We start from the raw sequence: 21,959 nt of genomic DNA on the forward strand, positions 1-21,959 counted from the left end.
TGGGATTTAGATTAGTCATGGCTGACATATTGCATGGATTTCAATAGTACCAGTGCATGGCTAACTTAGGACTCGTCCACACTTCCACATGTCCGATGCCCGGAAAGCATGGGTTCAAGTGTTTTTCTGCTTACCCCATGCTTTCTAGGCATGGGTTCAAGTAGCTTTGCCTTTGATTTGCCGCTTTCCCCCAGAAAACCCACACTGTAGTGCTAACTTGGAATAAATATCAACCCATGGAAAACCCCATTGCCATTTGTTCCAATTCCATGCTAAACCACAGATTTTCCCAAAGAAAAGCAGCGGGGCAAAGAGAAGTGTGGATGAGCCTTTAGTCTGGATCCAACCTAATAAACAGGTTTATTAACAAATAAATAAAGATGAAATACAGTTGCAGATACAGCGCATGTCCCTTTAAGCCTCCACCTCCCACGGTTCCCGCTGTCCCCGCCCGTTTTCCAGGTCATTGGCCTATTAAATGTTGTGACTTTTTCTCTCTTACGCACTTTTAAAAATAAAATACTTTGCAACAGTGGCAGGTAGCATTAGAAACAATTGCAGCAGAGATTAAAACAATACTTGGGAATTTAAAATCCTGGGAAATCGTATTGAAAGCGTTTATATACAACGCTCTTTCAATATGATAAAATTATGGTTAACAGTTTTCAATGCCTTCAAATATTCCCTTAAATTTAAATAATGTAAGGGAAGTGTATTCTGTTGAACTGTAACATCTGCAAACATTTACAGGTATTTCCATAAAAATAATTTCCAAGTAAAGCTTTGAATTTGTTTGAATATAATGTTTAAGGCCACTAACATTTAAGTGTGCTTTATTAAGGCTCCCCCGCCTGTTGTTTCAAATATTTCCGTGCAACCACATTTGTGTGCTATGGTGGAGAGGAAACCTTTTGAAATATTATACAGAAAATGGAATTAGCCAACGTACATTAAAAAAAAATGTTGCTTACCAGACATAAGTCAAACACACCAAACCATTAAGTCCCAAACCATTTAAGACAACCTTTGCCACCCTGGTGCCCTTCAGATGTTTAGGCTAAGGCTGAATTAGGGCATGGAATAATTGCCAGGAACATCCCATCGCTGCCCGAGTTGGCCCCAGTGAAATGAATAGAATCTGGGCAAGAGAATCATATTGCACAGGAAAACTTCCTCTGTTGGGTAGAGTTACCAACAGCGTTCAGAAGAGTGGACTTTGACATCAAGGAAAGTGGAAATAAAAGCTGCCATGGAGTCTCAGAGGACCGAAAATTCTGGGAACTACTCAAGTCCCAGTCCTCGCTCATCTCGAAGTATCAACTTCAATGATTAATTCATAGTGCAACCATTTCACAGCTTCCATTAAGCTTTTATATTTAACAGGAAATCCTCAAGGAGGAAACAAACCTCTCAGCAAGAATTTAAAGCCAAAATCTACAAAATAAAGTCAGTTATAATATACCCCTTTATCCTGTCTCTCAGGAGTGCTTTCATTCGCTGCCTTTTCAGGCAAATTTGAAGCCCACAATCCCCCAGTCCCATCTGGACCAGTTCTGTCACTTAACTCCATTAACATTTCTCTTTTTCCAGGGCTTTTGCTTTGATGGGAAGAACCCCCCTAAAACCTTCAGTTTTCACAGAATCACAGAAATCTGAGGCAACTCTTTGACATGTCACTCTTTTGTTCCTAGAATGGTGCCTGTCCATATCTTTTACTCTGCTCTCTCTTTACTCCGCTTCCTCCCAAATTGTGCTGTTCTTCACACATTTAAAGCACATCTCCCCCCCCAAAAAAAATAAATCCTGGGAACTGTAGTGTACCCCTCACAGAGCTATAGTTCCCAACACCCTTAACAAACTACAGTACCCAGAATTCTTTGGGGGTGCCATGTGCTTTAAAAGGTAAAGGGACCCCTGACCGTTAGGTCCAGTTGTGGCCGACTCTGGGGTTGCGGCGCTCATCTTGCTTTATTGGCCAAGGGAGCTGGCATACAGCTTCCGGGTCATATGGCCAGCATGACTAAGCCACTTCTTACGAACCAGAGCAGTGCACGGAAACGCTGTTTACCTCCCCCCCCCCCCGGAGCGGTACCTATTTATCTACTTGCACTTTGACATGCTTTCGAACTGCTAGGTTGGCAGGAGCTGGGACCAAGCAACGGGAGCTCACCCCGTCGTGGGGATTCGAACCACCGACCTTCTGATCGGCAAGTCCTACAGCTGGTCCAAAAAAACATTTTGCCTCTTGCCCATCCCAACAGCAGACAGGACTGTCAGTTGAATCTTAGTTCTGCACGAGTGAAGAGACAGTATCCTGCACCACACCAGGAGGCAGCAAGCTAGCTTAGCATGCTTCATGGTGCACACACAGCACTGTCCTTCAACAGAGTGGCATGGCCAGGGGGCTCAGAAGGAATGTCCACTACTGCTCCCACTCAACATGTGTACCTCACATCCGTTGCCTGAGACTGCTGAGCCCCGTACCACCCTAACCCAATCCAGCAGGTGCTTCTTGTGTTCTTTTGTTGTGATAACTGACTGCAGGGACCATAAACTGCACTAGGAAGCTGCAGGTGATCTTTTTTGTCACTCGCCTTTTGAAATATTGTCCAGATGAATCCACTCAATTCACAAAGACTCAGAAGTCACAGTTTGCTTGGTACTCGGTGATCTAAGATGTATAATTGAGATGTGAGTGACCACAGAGATGCTTGTGCCAAGTCACTTGTGATACGTCCTTCAATAAGCAAACTTTATTAAATGACCACTCCAGAAGTACACATCCTAGGAACATGACTAAAGTTCCAGATCCTGCTTAGAACAGAAGGATAACAGGTCTCATCCACATCGTCAATTTAAAGCACACAGATTCCCCTCAAAAGGATAGTTTACCCTGGTAGTTTACCCCTCACAGAGCGTCTGGGATTCTTTGTGGAAAGCATAGTGGCTTAAATTAATGGATGTGGCCATGGAAGACCACATCTCCTTCAGCAGTAAGGAGACAATGCAGCACCATCTGCTGGCTGGAGGCAATACATGCCTAATCACTGCCACAATCATTGTGGCATGTTTCGCAGCCCTCAGCCTCTTTATAATGATCTGTTCTTCAAGTGACTTCAAATTAAGACCACCCGTTCAAGACCAATGCAACATAACAATGGAACCCATACCCCCTGAATTTAACCACAAGGCTATTAAGGTAATAGGCATTAGTGTAAGATCTTTCCCTGAGGAGCATTTATTTCATTTTGTGGTTAACAGTTTCATACTGTATTACAGCCTGCCCTTGTCATGCCAGCAGCCTGCCTCCTTCCAAGCTGACAAATTTAACTCTGCCTTCTATGGTTTCCTGCTCTTTTCTGCCATTAATAAGGAAATTCTGGACAGCTTTCTGTTCTTTTCCTCCCTATGTCCTGGGGGGAAACTGATGTTTTTAAGTGAAGGGGCAATTTGATCTAGGGAGAAAAGGGCAGGGTAAACAGTTAGGCAAAATACCAGAGGACGAAGGAAATCGCATCCTCTTAATGACAAAATGCTGCACTTTAATTAGGAAAATGCCTCGCAAGTACCTCAGGATTGCTTATGGCTCTGGAGGTAGTTTAGCATTCTGTCTCCTGTTGCTTCCATTAGCCCTGCTGATTTGAGTGACAAGGTGAGAGGAAGAGAGAGAACTCCTCCCTGCTCCACCAGAATTACAAAAAAGGAGCCACCGCCACTGGCAGAACGTGGCTGACAGTCATTGATAGACCTATTCTCCACGAAGCGGTCTAATCCTTTTTCAAACTGTGGAAGCGCTTCCTTGAGGAGGCGGAGGGAAACTATCTGAACCTCCACTGCACAATACATGGGCAATAGATGCACTTCGTTCCTCTTCCATAACCCTTTTCTGGTATCATTCTCCTGTGATTACAATCAGGCAGGAGTGAGAGGCCATAGCTCCACCCTCTCTAACCTGCCTTTCCCATATCAGAGTGGGAAGAGTTGATGGCCTGCTGTTCACAGGTGGGCTCCCCATATGGTTAAGAATCCTGATCGTGTGATAAATCACAGCACTCTCACTCTGTTCCTTTCAAATATACCCAAGGACTCCTGTACAGGGCTGAGTTCTGGGGTGGAGGGAATGATTCTGGAGTTTCAAGCAGAAGCTGGCTGCCCATGGCTCCTACATTGTCACTACCCACTCACCCTGGAGAGGTTTAGCACTTAAAAATAATAATAATACGGCAAAGATGTATGGATAAACTCATTAAAGTTATATGGACTTTTTTAAAAAATGAAGGGGGACAGGTCACCTGCAGCAGCACATGGGAAGTTGTGTCAAGTGCTTGATTTGCTGGTCTGGATGAGGGTGGTCATGTGACCTACTTTACAAAGGACAGTCCTCTAAGGAGATAATAAGAGCCTCCCAGATCAGGCCAATGGCCCATCTAGTCAAGCATCCTGGTCTTACAGTGGCCAACCAGATGCCTGAGGGAAACCCACAAGAAGGACCTGACTGCAACACCACTCTCTCTCCCTACCTGTGATTCCCAGCAACTGGTATTCAGAGCCATACTGCTTCCGACAATGGAGGTAAAACATAGCCATCCCCCCCCCCATAAATTTGTATAATCCTCTTTTAAAGCCATTTAAGCTGCTGACCTATCACTGCCTGTTGCACAGTGTGAAGAGTGCTTTCTTTTGGAATCTTCCAAAATTCAGCTTCATTGGATCTCTCCAAGTTCTATATAATGAGAAAGGGAGAGCAGGGTCTCCCAAAGCACTTTCTCCAAACCATGAATAATTGTACAAATTGCTGTCATGTCACCACTCCCTTGGCTTTTCTCTAAACTAAAAAAGTTTCAAACTCTGCAAACGTTTCCTCATATAAGAGACGCTCCATCCCCTTAATCATTTTGGTGGCCCATTTCCAAACCGTTTCCAATTCCACAATATCCTTTTCGAAATGAGACAACCGGGACTGTACACGGTACTCAAAGTGCAGTTGCACTATCAATTTGTACAATATCTGAAGGTGTCCTCTGTTTGAGGGCTGTCCAATCCAAGTCTGATTTAAAGATAAGAAACCCTAAGAAAGGAGGGCGAGCAGGAGGCCTAAAGTTGTCTGTCAACAGCTAACAGCACCGGTCAACAGGCTGAGGAGATACACAGGTTATCTGATGTGTTTCCCGCTTTGGAGAGCTATATTATATTTGTATTTAAATTATAGGAAATATATTTAAATTTGTGTCTATATCTATACATTGGTATATGCAAAATTGTGTCCTCTCTTTCTTTTGGCAATACACCCTACGCCTGTCATTTCAGAAGTCAGAAGGAAACCAGGGCCCACACCGCAGCTTGAGAACTTGCTTTGAGCTCTGTTTTCATCCTCCATCTGTCTTCACCCACAGTGTCCCATGGATCCATTACATTGTTAACCCAATGCTCATAGCAAACTCTCAAGCTGTGGTGTGAGCCTGGCTTCCTCCCGACTCAGGGCAAAATCTCTGGCACTGAGCATTTGTAATAAATACAAAACAAGCAAGAGCGAACTATTCTAACCATGAGGCAACAGTGCCACCTTAAGATGCTTCACCTCAAAGACAGCTGTATTTTTAACAGGACAAAAATAGCCAATTTTGCCATTTTCCTGGTTTGCTTGAACCAATGTGGATTTTATAGCAGCTCTGAGGGCTGTTTAACTAGTAAAAGAAATGAATGCAGACAATCTCCTTATTGTTTTGCAAGGGAGCGAAGCCTAAGCAGAGGTTGTTTTGTTTCTCATGCCACAGCTGAAGATGGTTGGGACTGCTCAGAGAGACCAAAATTTTATGGTGAGAACCTGTCCATTGTAGGAGGGAGGAAGAGGATGGGCCTAGCTGTGTGTCCCAAAGTAAATAAAGGGATACTTGGCTAAAAGGGGACTGAAAAGATACACTTTAACCAAAGAATGTGGATTGCTCCAGACGGCACACCAGGACATTTAAGGCTGTGGGAGATGTGGTACCCCAATGGAGCAAGCAAGACTTTGGAGCAAGATAATGGAGCAAGTAAGCTGAACAAGTAGGGGAGCCCCCAACGCAGCAGGGTTGGCTTCACACATTCTGAAAGAAGTGAAGTAATAAAGGTAAAGGTACCCCTGACCGTTAGGTCCAGTCGCAGACAACTCTGGGGTTGTGCGCTCATCAGCCGGCGTTTGTCCACAGACAGCTTCTGGGTCATGTGGCCAGCATGACTAAGCCGCTTCTGGTGAACCAGAGCAGCACACGGAAATGCCGTTTACCTACCCACCAGAGTGGTACCTATTTATCTACTTGCACTTTGACGTGCTTTCAAACTGCTAGGTGGGCAGGAGCTGGGACCGAACAATGGGAGCTCACCCCATCGTGGGGATTCAAACCTCCGACCTTCTGATTGGCAAGCCCTAGGCTCTGTGGTTTTAGACCACAGTGCAACCCGTGTCCCCATCAAGTGAAGTAATACAATACCATTTAGAGGTCTTCCTCATCCCACCCAACCTCACCTCCATCCAGTTTAGACCAGTACCTCCTGAGTCTAAAATGCCCTGATTACATCACTAGGTAACAGGAGTCAAAATACAAACTTCTGAGAACCATTTGTGTGTGTTTTCCCCCTGACTATGAGTTGGGAGCATTTCATTCTTTCAGTGATTGGTGCCAGTTTATTTTCCTTAACATCCTGCCCTCCCTCATAAAAAGTCCCCATCTGTAAAATTGTATTCTTTTCTGGAAAAGAGACCATTTTCTGCTCAGCTTGGGCGTCTTCTCTAACGTTCACCTGGAATCATCACCCATGGCATTTTAACATTTCAATTCAGCACGTGTAATGTGCTGCTGTTCTGTGTGCGGGTCCAGTTACGACCCCCCTCAGAAAGGATATTGTATAGCTAAAAAAAGTGCATGAATCATGGGAAGGGGAAAATGCACGGACAGAAAGGGTAGCAAAATGTCCAATTAAATCCACTGCTTCACACCATGCCTACTAGTGTGAATGAAATTAACACAACATTATGGTATATTGATTTTATTTTATTTTTATTTTTTTTATAAAATATTTATTGAGATTTTACAGAAAACAAAGGTTTACAGAATAAAAAGAAAGCATATAAAAAGAAAAAATAAGAAAAAACATACAAAAATACATAAAAAATAAAAATAAAAATACAAAATGCAAAAAGCAAATAGATAAGAAAAAATTAAAAACAAATCCATTTTTTTATATCTTTAAACTCATTTGCTTGTTTCCTTGACCTCCTCACACCTCCCCTTTTTGTATTCCCATTTACATAATCAAATCAGCAAATCCTTACCCTCTTTCATTTATCTTAACTCTATATCTTAACATATTATAACTATATACTTTCATCCATTATCAATCCATTTTTGCCTATTCTTATTAACTTTGTTGCTAATGCCACTTATTTTCAATCCAGCATCATTTTAACATTCATTAATTTTACAATGTTTCTGCAGATAGTCTTTAAATTTCTTCCAATCTTCTTCCACCAACTCTTCTCCCAGGTCTCGGATTCTGCCAGTCATTTCCGCCAATTCCATATAGTCCATCACCTTCATCTGCCACTCTTCCAGGGTGGGTAAATCTTGTGTCTTCCAATACTTTGCAATAAGTATTCTTGCTGCTGTTGTTGCATACATGAAGAAAGTTCTATCCTTCTTTGGCACCAATTGGCCGACTATGCCCAGGAGAAAGGCCTCTGGTTTCTTCAGAAAGGTATATTTAAATACCTTTTTCATTTCATTATAGATCATCTTCCAGAAAGCCTTAATCTTTGGGCACGTCCACCTAAGGTGAAAGAATGTACCTTCATTTTCTTTACATTTCCAACATTTGTTATCGGGCAAATGATATATTTTTGCAAGCTTGACTGGTGTCATGTACCACCTGTATATCATTTTCATAATATTCTCTCTTAAGGCATTACATGCCGTAAATTTCATACCGGTGGTCCACAACTGTTCCCAGTCAGCAAACATAATGTTATGTCCAACATCTTGTGCCCATTTAATCATAGCAGATTTAACCGTTTCATCCTGCGTATTCCATTTTAACAGCAAGTTATACATTCTTGAAAGTATCTTAGTTTTGGGATCTAACAGTTCTGTTTCCAATTTTGATTTTTCCACCTGGAAGCCAATTTTTTTGTCCAAATTATAGGCCTCTCTTATTTGATAATAATGAAGCCAGTCTCGCACTTTATCTTTTAATTTCTCAAAACTCTGCAATTTCAATTTGTCTCCTTCTTGCTCCAATATTTCCCAATATTTCGGCCATTTGGCCTCCATATTGAGCTTTTTCTGAGCCTTTGCTTCCATTGGTGACAACCACCTTGGGGTTTTATTTTCAAGTAAGTCTTTATATCTTATCCAGAAATTAAACAATGCTTTCCTGACAATATGGTTTTTAAATGCTTTATGTGCTTTAACCTTGTCGTACCACAAATATGCATGCCACCCAAAAACATTATTAAATCCTTCTAAGTCCAAAATGTCTGTGTTCTCAAGAAGCAGCCAATCTTTCAACCAGCAGAATGCTGCTGATTCATAGTAAAGCTTAAGGTCTGGCAGGGCAAATCCACCTCTTTCCTTTGCGTCAGTTAATATTTTGAATTTTATTCTGGGCTTCTTGCCCTGCCAGACAAATCTAGAAATATCTCTCTGCCACTTCTTGAAACAGTCCATCTTGTCCAAAATTTGCAATGATTGAAACAAAAATAACATTTTTGGCAATACATTCATCTTTATAGCTGCAATTCGACCCAACAAGGAAAGCTTCAAATTTGACCATATTTCTAAGTCTTTTTTCACTTCTGTCCAACATTTCTCATAGTTATCTTTAAATAAGTTTAAGTTCTTAGCAGTCATATTAACCCCCAGATATTTTACTTTCTTAACTAATGTTAAACCTGTCTCCTTCTGAAACCTCTCTTTCTCAATCGGTGTTAATTTTTTCTCAAGAACTTTAGTTTTTGACTTGTTCAGCTTAAATCCTGCCACATGACCAAATTCTTGAATCAGTTCTAATACTCTTTTTGTACTAGATTCTGGCTCCTGTAACGTCAAAACTAGGTCATCTGCAAAAGCTTTCAATTTGTATTGTTGTCTCCGACCTGAATACCTTTAATCAGACAGTCCCTTCTAATCATATTTAACAAAACCTCCAGAACCAAAATAAAAAGCAATGGGTAAATTGGGCAGCCTTGTTGTGTCCCTTTCTCTATCTTAAATTCCTCTGTCATCACATTATTAACTATTAGCTTAGCCTTTTGTTCTGAGTAAATTGCACTTATACCATTTTCAAACCCTTGGCCAACCCCCATCCCCTGAAGATTTTTCTTCATAAAATTCCAAGAAATGTTGTCAAAGGCTTTCTCTGCATCTATGAAAATTAAAACTGCTTTGGTATTAATGTTCACTTGCAACTTCTCCAAAATGTTAATTATATTCCTCGTGTTGTCAGACAAGTGTCTACCTGGGAGAAAGCCAGCTTGGTCCTTTTGTATCTCTTCCATTAATACTTTTTTTTAATCTACTAGCCAAAATGTCAGCAAATATTTTGTAATCCACATTGAGCAGGGATATGGGGCGGTAGTTCTTAAGTTGTGTCTTTTCAGACTCAGTTTTCGGTATAAGCATAATGTAAGCTTCCTTCCACGACTCTGGCGCTTTTTCCCCCTCCAAAATTTCATTACAGACCTCCTTTAGTGGTTGAATTAACCAATCTTTCAAAGATCTATAGTATTTTGAGGTTAAGCCATCCGGCCCTGGAGATTTGCCCAACTGCATATTCTGAATGGCACCTTCTACCTCCTGATCTGTAATTTTGTGGTTCAGCATCATCTTGTTTTCTTGAGAGATTTTTTGTAATCCATTTGTTTTTAAAAATTGGTCTATATCAAACTTTTTCTATGGCCCTTGTGCATATAACTGTTTAAAGTACCTCTGGAAGCATTTTCTAATTTCCACTGGATTCTGAATGTTCTTTCCTTCCACTTCCAAATTAGTGATAGTATTGAGCTTTTGTCTTTTTTTCATTTGCCAAGCTAACAATTTTCCACATTTGTTAGCCGATTCAAATGTCTTTGTCTCATTTGTTTGATTTTCTATTCAATTTCCTGATTCATCATCTTCATATATTGCACTTGATATAACTTTATGTCTCTCAGAATCTCTTGTGACTTTGGTTTCGCTCTTAGTTTCTTCTCACCCTCTTTTATTTTTTCCAAAATTTTATCTTTTTTCTCATTTTGGGCTCTCTTCTTTATTGTATTCTGTTGAATCAGAAACCCCCTCATAACTGCTTTACTTGCGTCCCAGATTATTCTTTTTTCAATAATAGTGTTCAAATTTATCTCAAAGTGGTCTCTCAAAGTTTTTTGGGCCTTCTTGATAACCTCTTGATCTCTAAACAAGGTGTCATTCATCCTCCATCTGAAGGAACCGGTTGGTGTTAGTTTCATCTCCATTTTCACAGCATTATGGCCGGAGCAAGTTTTTGGGCAAATTTCCACTTTTCGAGTCTTAGGTGCCAGTCCTCTAGTTATCCATATTTGGTCAATTCTTGTCCATGTCATTTTGGCTTCAGAGAAGAATGTTCCCTCTCTTCCTAAGGGGTTCTTAATTCTCCAAATGTCAATCAAGTCCATATTGTCAGTCGGTTCAAAAAAGGTTTTTGGTAGTCTGCCAACTTTAGTTACAACCTGTCTCTGCAACTTGTCCATATTTGTAGATACCACTCCATTCATATCTCCCATCATAATAATGTTGTAATCCATATAGTCTAACAATGTCTCATGCAATTTCTTAAAAAATTCAGATTTCCCCTCATTTGGTGCGTAGACAGGAGTTAAAATTTTTTCTCCTTGTGATTGAATTTCGATTGCCACAAATCTTCCTTGGTCATCTTTAAAAACGAATTTCGGTGATAGGCTCTCTTTTGCATAAATAACCACTCCTCTCTTTTTAACCTTATCCGATGAAATAAACTCTTGACCCAATCTTTTATTAATCAATACTTTCCTGTGTAGCCTTATCACATGTGTTTCCTGTAAGCAAATTAAGTCCAATTGTTCCTTTTTCAATAAATGAAAAACTTTCCTCCTCTTCTCCGGGGAGTTAAATCCATGAATGTTCCAACTTAATAATTGCAGAGACATGGTGTATTTATTCTACTTTCCTCCAACTGCTCCCAATAATTCCTCTTGTTCTGACGGTGGTATCACTTTTTCTAACTTGTCCAATCCCAAAGGTGGTGGTACTATGTCTAGTACTCCTGGTTTTAAAGCTCTTAGCTCTTCTACAACTTCTTTTTGCAGGTCTTCTTCATGTTCTCTCAAGAATTTTTCTTTATCTTCCACTGATCTTATTTTAAACTTTTTCCCTTTAAAGGTAAAGGATAGGCCTTGGGGGAATTCCCACCTAAAAATGATTCTATTTCCTCTCAACAGGGCCACCAAATCTCCGTAATTAGACCTAAGGTCCAAAAGATATTTCGGAATGTCCTTGAATATCTCCACTCTTGAATCGTTTATTTCCAAGGTCTTCTGGAAGTGCAGACTCAGTATTTTGTCTCTCTCCTCTTTTGATCGGAGGGTAATCAAACAGTCTCTCGACCTGTTCTTTCTCCCTCCTCTTCCAAGTCTAAAAGCACTTACTATCTTAAAGTCTTGCTTGTCATCCAAGTTCCAAAAGCCTGCAAATTCCTGTGTAAGAAAATCACTTAGGCTGTCTTTTTCAAGTTCAGGGACCGCCCTGATCCTCAGATTAGTCTGTTTCTCCCTCAGTTCAATCATGGACAAAAGCGACTGATGGTCCCCAAGCTGTTTGCATATCGGTGTTATTTTTTCCTCTACTGCCGCTGCTTTTTCCCTTGCTTCCTCTGCTGTCTTTCGATTAGAAGCAGATTCTTGCAGCAGTTTTTCAATGGACTCTGTATTGGAGTTCACCTTCTGCCCCAAATTGTTAATGCTGGAAGTGTTCTGGTCAATTTTAGTTGTCGCTTCAGTAACCTGTTTACTTAATTTTTCCAATGTTTCATAAATTTTGTTTAATACTGAAGTAAATCCCTCTTCAGAGGCCATTCCTTTTGATCCAGCTTGTACAAGATCTTCCCCCTGTGATGCAGGAGGGCCGGAAGCAGATGCTCTACGCTGCTGGGATACTGCACTGGTCTGCTGTAATCTGACCTTACCCGATCTTGTTGTTCTTTCACCCATCACACTTTGTCTGAGAATCAAGGACAGTCCCACGGCCAAAGCTTGTTTTACAGTGGAAATTCCCAGGCTAGTTGAGAGTGGAAAATTCCCCAAGTAGTTGCAACAATTTCAGTGTTCCTCTAGGGGGACACAGTAACAGTCAATAATATTGCAATAGAATATCTTTTCCAGCTTTTCCAAAGTCCCCCTTCAGCAAAATAGGCAACAGTTTCAAGTCCAAAGAAGCCCTTTAAACAAGTATCTCCCTTGCAGAGCTAGCTGTCAAAAAGTTACATTGTCCATAAATAGTGCGACTCTCAGTACAACAGTTCTAACGATCCTGGCAATCCGTTCCCAGGGATTAAGTGGTGGTCTTTATTCCCTTTTCTCTCCTTCTTGTCTTCTTTTGCAGGCAAATAAATTACTTTCCCCTCTTCCCTCCCCTCTCCTGCAATTCAGGGAGGGAATTCTTTTGCTTTGACGTTAGGATTTGAGACTTTTAAATGCAACTCTCCAGGTCTTAGCTTAAACAGTCTTTGCTTTGATCTGTATACAGAAAGCGGAAGGCGGACTTCCTGTTTACACCTTCCCGCTTCAGTGCCAAATTAGTCCCTTTTTTTCTTTAATCCCAATCTTTAAAACTTCACCTACTCATGGGTAGTTGTTTAGTAACCGAATTGTCACAGGAAAAAGGTCAGCGCTCTCTGGCAACAGCTGCGCGGCTTCACTCCACGGAAAGAGCAATTGACTCTCAGCACCGCGCCAATCTCCCCGTTACGCTCCGGACCCCCTCGCAGGGTTCCCTCGTGATTTGGGGGGGCGCTGAAGGTGCCCGCCGAGTCCCACGGTCACAGGCTTCACCCGCCTATGATTTTCAGGAGGGTCCCCGCTTCGCCGTAGCGGCAAGACCCGATTTCCGCGGAGCTTCTCCCTCCAGACTAGAGGGAATCCGCCAGTGTTCTATAATGCAATAGGCATTGCAGCATAAAAAGAACATTAAAAACTAGGGCAGAACTCGGAAAACTAATGCAATAATCCCATGTGAATGCACCCATTCTGTAGCCTTCTAGAGAAATCTCATTATTTATAAAAGCTCTAAAATGTTCTCTTTTAAATATTTTTTTGGCCACCCATAATATTCTCAATTAAGATAATCTCATGTTATTAAATATTAAGATGTGCATGTTCGCTCATCTTTGAATGTTCAAAGAGTTGTACCCAGAAATAGTCTGAATTTTGTGAGGTGTCTCCTTTAACATTTCCAAGGTGGCTCTCAAAACTGATCTTACATTTTACACCAGTCATGAGATTTTAATATTTTATTTGGAAAGCACATATTGGCTTGTGTGTATGTGTGTGTGTGTCCCTTGGCAATGTTATCCATGACATTTACCCACTCTCGGCAGTTAACATTACTGCGCTATTGTATTATCTCCCATTTAAATGCAGGGAATACTAGAAATGCCACACCAAAAGCGTATACCGAAATGGGTAGTGAATGTCAAGCTAAGCATCACTCAAATAGCTTTCGGGTGAATTTTGCAGAGGGTGAGATTCAAGAAGCTTGCTTTTATAAAATGGCAGTAGCCATGAGATTTCTAAAATGAGAAAGGGTACTTGAGAGGGTGCATAATCTCACTCACGCAAGTCTGCTACCTTTCTCTTCCTTATCAGAGAAGCAAAAGAGAGAACTGTCTCTCACAGGGTTGGTTGTTTTTTTAACTAGCAAGCAGCTTAGAAATACCTTTTACTGCGCAAAGAGAAGTTAAACACCCCCTCACTGCCACTTCTCCTTTTTTTTATTTAAAAAAAAAGACACCCCTCTTGAAATTGCTTTGAGGTGAGGGTTACTTGCATTCATTTCATATGTAACATACAGTTCCACTCCAGAGATATCCCCTAATCATTTATACGTGCCAGACTTACATCCATGCTTTTCAAGTTTCCGTTACCAAAACCTTAACAACCACAACTGCAGCTAGCCCTTCACCCTAAGGTCCCAGGTTGGGTTGCAAGCATTTAAAATTTGACATTAAAAAAAGTTTAGAACAACTTACCATCACAAAAATAGGGTGGGTCCTAAAAATATACATCTCAGGTGTCAAAGGTCAAGGGGGAAAGAGATAGGATATCAACTTCCCCTTACCCGTGACCAGAAGGAGGAGTTATCTGATGGTTTATATAGCTATATAGCTTGATGTACGGAAGCCTGCCAAACTGCTGCACTTGTAGAGCATTTCATAGAATCGGATAGGAAGTGACAGTGCAAGAAGACAGCAAGCTCCCTTGTGTTGGTGTTGGCACTAGACCCCAGATGCAAAGTAGGAGGCAACCAGCCGTGCTGCTATGACAATGATTTTGTTTCCTCCATCCTGCCCTAGCAGTGCTATGCATGAGTTGTACACAGAGTGGCAGAGGTTAATTAATGGGAAGGAGGTACATAATTTCCAAATCCCTTTATTATTCTTAACCGGGCTGGTCTGGACCCAATGCATTGAACCATTCCTGGATCAAACAGCCATGTCTCCAGAAAATTAATGGTGATAAGGGGTGGTGTGCTATCATGCTCAAGACATGTGCCAATGTGGCACATCATTCACACAAATCTCAATTTCTCCTTCTCCCTCCCTCTCTCATTCCACTTCCCCATCTATCTATAGCAGCTGATTGCAGTTTAAAAAATGCTCATTTTTTCAGGCCCCAATCCTCACTGCAAATTTGATTCAGATAAAGACATAGGTGGCCTTTTCTCCCCATCCCTTGCAGGTAGATGATCAGCCTATTGAGGTTAGTGCCACTTATATGCAGAAGCATTAAGACAAAGAGTGATTCTCTTAATGAATGTATGCTTCCTTGATAGGATTTAATTGGCACCTAGCAGGAGATCTGCACTTGCCAAGGAGGTAGAAAGTTCAAGGGAGAAGGAAAGCAGCAGAGAGTCATTACAAATTTAACCAGCTGTGTTAAAGCCTGAAAGCTTAGAATTAAAAGCTTTTAAAAAGCTTCAGTCTGTCAGACTCATAGAGTCATCAAAATTTAAAGGCGGAATGACTCAAACATGGATGTTAACCAGGTCTTTAGCTAGAATAACAGTAAAAGAAAGTAAACAGGTTGTGAAGAGAGAGAGCGCACATAAGAAATCCTGATAGGGATGTGTTATTGATAATATTGTTATCCATGCAACTACTTCAAGGGCCCTAGCCCCTTAGAGCAGGAATCAATGTCTCCTGACTAGGGATGGAGGAGAAACTTGGTTCAGCACACATTTAAAACTGAATCTATCAGATTTGCACTTTCTGAAACAGAGTGCACACCAAAGCACAGCTACCTTTTGAAATTTGTGTTTATCCAAATTTTGCAATGCAAAAATTTCATGCACACTTCCCCTAATATAAACATTTTATGTGGAATTTTGCAAGCAATTTTCCTGTAACAAAATGCCTTTTTGTACATCCAAAATGCATTTTGGACATTATTTCACTAATAGGTGCATTAAGAGTAGCATTTTTATACACATTTTGGGGGTAGAAGATTGCATCGCAAAAATTGGAGAAGTGCAAATTTCAAAGGAGAGCTGTGTTTTTGGTTTGTGTATTGGTTTGGAAAGTGCCAATTTGGTAGTTTCTCATTAAATTGCAAACTGAACAAAGTTCTCCCCAACCCCACCCCTAGTAAAGATTGAGCAAGCTTTGCATCAACATAACTTGCAAATGCAGCCAAATAGACAAGAAATCTACCCTGTTGCCACACTAGCCCGGGTACATTTTTCTTCTATTTCCCTGAAGCAATGGGAAGCTGTTAACTTTTACAGTACTATTATTTATGACAAGTGAAGTGTGCCATAAATGCAGGGATGGAATGAGGCTGTTCAGCTGGAGTAAGATGCTCTTCAGATGGCTTCTCGGGGGAGAGTGAAATGTTTTTGCACCACTAATTGCCTCATAAATTGGTTTTATTCTCGTGGCTGAGGCTAACCTCCCCATTTAAAGTTCATAAAAGGACTCAATGTGCTAGTTGTTTTGGTCTCAGCAGTAGTAGAAGCTGGCTGTTGGGCAGGCGGGCTGGTGTAGCAGCTTCAAGGTTAGGGGACAATGAGCAGCATGAAGGTTGTGCTAACATTTGCTCTGATCCAGGTCTTGAAGAGGTGATAAAATCTAAACAGGAATCTCATAAGGACATCCATAGTTCAAATCCATCTGAGCCACAAACCCATTAGATGGCCTATTCTCAACTCCCGATCTGTAAAATAGGGCTCTACTTTACAGAGCTGTTATAAGGATTAATGAAATAATGTACAAGAAGTGCTCTGAACACTTGAAATGTCCTATAATTTCCATTATTGTATTTTAGCCTTGTGAGCCACCTAGGGGCAATGTTGGCTGAAAGGCATAGAAATGAACCGTAGCATAATTTGTCTAACAACTGCATTTGTGAAACAGAACAAATTGCAGTTCTGAAATGTAGAATCTGGAGCATTTCACTATCTTATATTTCTAGGCTTGCTGTGGAACCTTGAAGTCAAAGTTCTAGAATCTTGATGGACACACCCATTGTACTGCATGCTATGCTGAGATGTGAATGAGAAAGGTCTTCCACTCCAGAGCTTGAAATCTCAGTGTGGCCTACTTCACTTCATGGTGTTATCACTAGCATAATTGCTGCTGCTGTTTTACAGCTATGGCTAGTGAAGAAAATCCAGTAAATATCTCCCCGTAGATTATGCTCACCAGCCTTTGGATTTAAAATAAATGTTCAGTTGCAATAGTGGAGAGATTTATTGCAAAATTAGACCTGAGCAGGCAGATAGAACAAGTGTGTTCCACTGGGCTGCATGTAAGTTCCACTAGTACAAGCTCAGGACCACAAAACCTCAAGGACCGCCTCTTTCCATACGAACCTACCCAGACCCTGAGATCAACTGCTGAGGCCCTCATTCACGTGCCTCCTCCTTGAGAGGTCCGGAGGGTGGCAACACGAGAACGGGCCTTCTCTGCAGTGGCTCCCCATCTGTGGAATGCTCTCGCCAGAGAAGTTTGCGTGGTGCCTTCATTATACACCTTTAGGCGTCAGGCAAAAACATTCCTTTTTAACTAGGCCTTTGGCTGCTCTAATCAACATCCTATACCCTTTAAAATGTGGCTCTTTTTTGGGGGGTGTTATTGGATTATTGTTGTTATTGTTGTTTTATATATTATGACCTTTTTGGTGAACCGCCCTGAGATCTCCGAGTATAGGGCGGTATATCAAATCAATAAATAAAGAATAAATACAGGGATGGGGACCTTTGACCCTCCAGATATTGCTGGACTATAGCTCCCATTGTCCCTGATGCTGGCCATGCTGGCTGGGGTTGATGGGAGTCGGAGTCTACAATATCTGGAGAGCAACAGGTTCCCTATACTTGGACTAATGTAATGGCAGCTGAACTCACTGCCACGCATCAGAAGTCTACTTTTATGCAAACTGAAGTGGCTTCAGGATTACTTTTAAGATAGAGCACAATTAGTTGCTGCAACCTTGGGCTCATCTGCACATCTCTGCCCATTTATATGCCATGAAATGATACCCTTGTGATGCATGGGTTATGAAGGTCTGCTTTCAGGCAGCACCAACGCTGCTTCTCTTTAATTTGGGCAGGTATTTTTTTTATGATCCTGACTTAACATATATTGTCTCAAGCCTGTGACAATCCCAGCATTCTCTAGAACACATTTGGAAAACTACTGCTCTCTAGACAATAAAATTTGCATTTGCAATACAGACATAGTAAAAGCAAACGGCACTTTTTTTAAAAAAAGTTTTTTAAAACCCACACCCTTAGCTGTATTTAATTTTATCTAAATTGCATCCCATATTTTCACTAGATTCTTGAAACTCTTTAGCGCTAACATCAAGCTTTTGAATGGGAAGGGAGCTGTAACTACTTATTTTTTGCGGGGGAGGGGAGCTCAAATGCCTTGCCCATGGACTTTAGGGGGTACAATCATATCCTCTGATTGAATCCCAATTAATTTCATTCTGGTGGCTGGCTGGGCTTAATTAAATAAAAATGTGAAGCAAGTTTAAGTAAGGGCAATTAAATGGAAATGCAGTGTGGCTGGATATGAATGCTGATTAACCTAATAACAGACAGCAATGCAGTTTTATGGGAGCTAAATGGTTTGTTTAATGGATAGAATGGCTTATAGTATATAATATACAAAGTCCTTAACAATAAACATTTAATTAGCAACCCCTCTTCCGTTTTTCTTCAATGTGCAGAGCAAAGCGGTTAATAAAAAAGTCACTGGATTGGAGTTATTTATGTCTTGGTAAAAACTAATCTCCAAACTGCACTGGTAGTAGCAAATAGAAAATGCCTATTTATCTGATACTCTGTGGAGGGCTTGAAAAGGCTTGTACTTTATCGCATCGTATTTCACATTCTCCACGGGCAGCATACATGGGAGTCCTCTCGTTTCCTACTCACAGCAACCCTTGTAGATAGGTCAGACTGAGACTTGCTCACGTCCATCTAAGCATGTTGGAGCTCAAACAAGCTTACCAAGGCAGAAAAAGCCATCGCCTCCAGCACTGAAGGTTTCCCCCTTGAACATTCAGCCAGAGGAAGCATGCTATTCAGGCCCAGATTAAAGCAAGTGGAGGCCCTGGACTAGGGGACCTGAGGAGGCCCAAACTTAATAGACTCTGATCACGAGAAACAAAACCCCATTCTTTTCTTTAGCTACTCGAGGAAAGTAGAACATAGCTTAAATTTTAGCATTGATAATAACATATTGTTTATAAATGGAAACATTCATATACAACATTCATAGGGGAATCGTAACTATGTTATGCCATTACACTATATACAAAGTTAGAACGGTTTCTTTTGAGCTCTTTTGGATGCAAACTTATCAATTATATCATTATAATCAGTAAGTCATAGTCTATCATTTTCTATGCAGAAAATGCTTATTGACTGTAAATCATTCTTTATCCTTTTCAGTGTAGAAAATGATATTTTGCCAACATGGTTTGCAGCCATTAAAAATAGTAACAATCTGAAAATTGTTTCCACATTTGGAAAAGCTGTCTGAATTTTGTCCTGGAATATTACTTGATACATATCTTGGCAGCTGAAATTTTTTGTTTCAGGGTAAGCTTGTTTGACATATAGATGAAGGAGTTCCTTGACTAGACCAGAGGTTCCCAAACTTATTTGGCCTACCGGCCCTTTTCAGGAAAAAAATATTACTCTGTGCCCCCCTGGAAATCTATCTTCTTTAACCGAATAGAAATATGCAGTGACAAATTTGTGTTCTTCTATTTATCTGTATTTCTACCTACATCCTACAGCATTGTAAAGAAACTTGTTGTAAATAACTCATTGAAGTTTAAAATTATAAAATATTTATTAAAATCAACCATAGTAACATTCACATTACACACAGAAAATTAAGATAATGGAGGATAATATTGAAATAAAAATTGTGAATAACATTAAAAATAGCCCTAATGAGAAGGATGGACCTGGTGCATGGCTATCAATTTATTAATGTTCGGCTTTATTTTTGTCAGCAGCATTCTTAAATCACTGTGATTAGCTATTTGCGGTCAGTTTCTTTTTAATAGTTACCTTTCCCGCCCCGACCTGGCCACAGTGATCCATGCGACGGTCATCTCCAGGCTTGACTACTGTAATTCGCTCTACGCGGGGCTGCCCTTGAAGCTGTCCCAGAAACTCCAGCGGGTACAGAATGCTGCAGCGAGGCTCCTCACGGGGTCTCTGCCATGGGAGCATATTCACCCAGTGCTTTTCAAGCTGCACTGGCTCCCGGTGGAGTACAGGGTCAGATTTAGGGTGCTGCTTTTGACCTTTAAAGCCCTTAATGGCCTAGGACCCTCGTACCTACGGGACCGCCTCTCCTGGGATGCCCCACGGAGAGCCTCAAGGTCCATAAATAACAACACCCTAGTGGTCCCAGGCCCTAAGGAAGTCAGATTGGCCTCAACCAGAGCCAGGGCCTTTCCAACTCTGGCTCCGGCCTGGTGGAACGCTCTGCCTCATGAGACCAGGGCCCTGCAGGATCTGATTTCTTTCTGCAGGGCCTGTAAGACAGAGTTGTTCCGCCTGGCCTTTGGCTTGGAGCCAATTTGATTCCCTCCCTCCCTCTCTTTCTTTTTTCTTTTCCTTCTCCTCCTCCGATGAGGCTACATTTTAATATTTTAATGTTCCATTATTTTAATGTTGTATTTTATTTTTGTTTTTAAGTTGTAATCATTCATCTTGTTTTTATTATTGCTTGTAAGCCGCTCTGAGCCCGGCCTTGGCTGGGGAGGGCGGGGTATAAATAAAAAATTACTATTATTATTATTATTATTATTATTATTATTATTATTATTAACAGATTTGTGACCACACTGAACCCACATTCCATTAAATATGATGAAGGAATTGACCAAACAGGCAGGCAAGTTGCAATCCATTTCTTTGGCCTGGATGAAGCTGAACCAGGGAAGGCATTGCCAGACCTAGCAGTAAGTGTCATTACACAACAGGTGAAACATGTAGGAGTCTTTTTTCAAAAATTTCTTCTCTTCTTTCTTTATGCTTCCACCACCCCCTTATTTTTATTCAATGTCCCCCAATTGCACCCAAGGCTACCATCGCCCCCTAGATCATTCCAGCAACCCCCAGGGGGCAATATTGCCTGCTTTGGGAAACACTGGACTAGATTAAGGTCAACATCCTCTGGATACTCTTGTATCAACCTAGTGACGCCATTGTGAATCTCTTCCTTGGTTGCTCGCAGGTTCACCAAAAAATGAAAAATTGCAGTTATGTTACTCTTCTGTCTAAGTTGGCTTCAGGACCATCCATGACAGGGATAAATGGATGTATAATAAAGTTACCTCGTGGAGAAAGTTCGTGGAGGGAAGACATGAATATTAGCTGTGCTTTAGTGAGCAGTCCAACCACCTTGCTGGCTTGGTGTATTCCGGCTAATCACAAACCAGCTAGCTTCATACCCTTGCCACAGAGATGGGTAGTCCTTTATTAGCAGAAGCAGTCCAAGGCAAAGAGCCTGATCTTTTAAGTGCCAGCAGCAAGTTAATGAATCATAGGTTCTTACTAAGCAGCTGCCCCAGTCTAATTTATTTATAGCCTTGCAAATTGAAGAGAACACAGGACAGACTGATTGCCAATCACACTTGGGAGTTCATTTGGGCTGTTAATGAAGAGGAAAGGGACATGGTGGCTCAGTAGATGCTGTGATCTATTTGGCTTCAGGCACAAGTCAAAAGCTGCCAGCCCCAAATCTGCAGCATCATTAATTTATGGTCCTACTGAGTGTCTTGCTTTGGCTGCTGCCAAGGACACTCTGTGCGGAGAAGGTATCAGCATCATAAGGAGGGTGCAGAGGTTGATTGATTGAGCAAACATTCAATATTACTTTGAGACTTTTATTGCATTTAAACATAAGTTAAACTTAGTTATAGCACACCCCAAGTTGCAGAGAGATGGAAGTTAGTTACACCCTGAGCTGGTGACGAAAGATAGAATTGTTTAGAGTTTAATGAAGAGCAGCATGTGGAGCTTCTCATTGGAAAATCCCAAAATTCATCATCCTAGACCACAAATCTCTCAACGAGAGTCCATTGCAGGAGGTGGCAAGTAGATCACCTATGTAATTCTTATTATAGATTTGCCGGAAGCTGGTTAATCCAAAATCAAGGCCAATTCACACGATGCCTGGTGTGC

At 41.2% G+C, this 21,959-nt stretch overlaps 1 protein-coding gene across 1 annotated transcript in view; it reads right to left on the reverse strand.

Annotated features, from left to right (window-relative positions):
- CYP27C1 (cytochrome P450 family 27 subfamily C member 1) overlaps positions 1 to 21,959 on the reverse strand; it is a 233,436-nt gene that overhangs the window by 54,773 nt on the left and 156,704 nt on the right. The gene's annotated exons all lie outside the window — the stretch shown is intronic.

Source organism: Podarcis filfolensis (genome assembly GCF_964270895.1).
Source record: "Podarcis filfolensis genome assembly, chromosome: 1".
In the NCBI taxonomy this organism is placed as follows: domain Eukaryota; kingdom Metazoa; phylum Chordata; class Lepidosauria; order Squamata; family Lacertidae; genus Podarcis; species Podarcis filfolensis.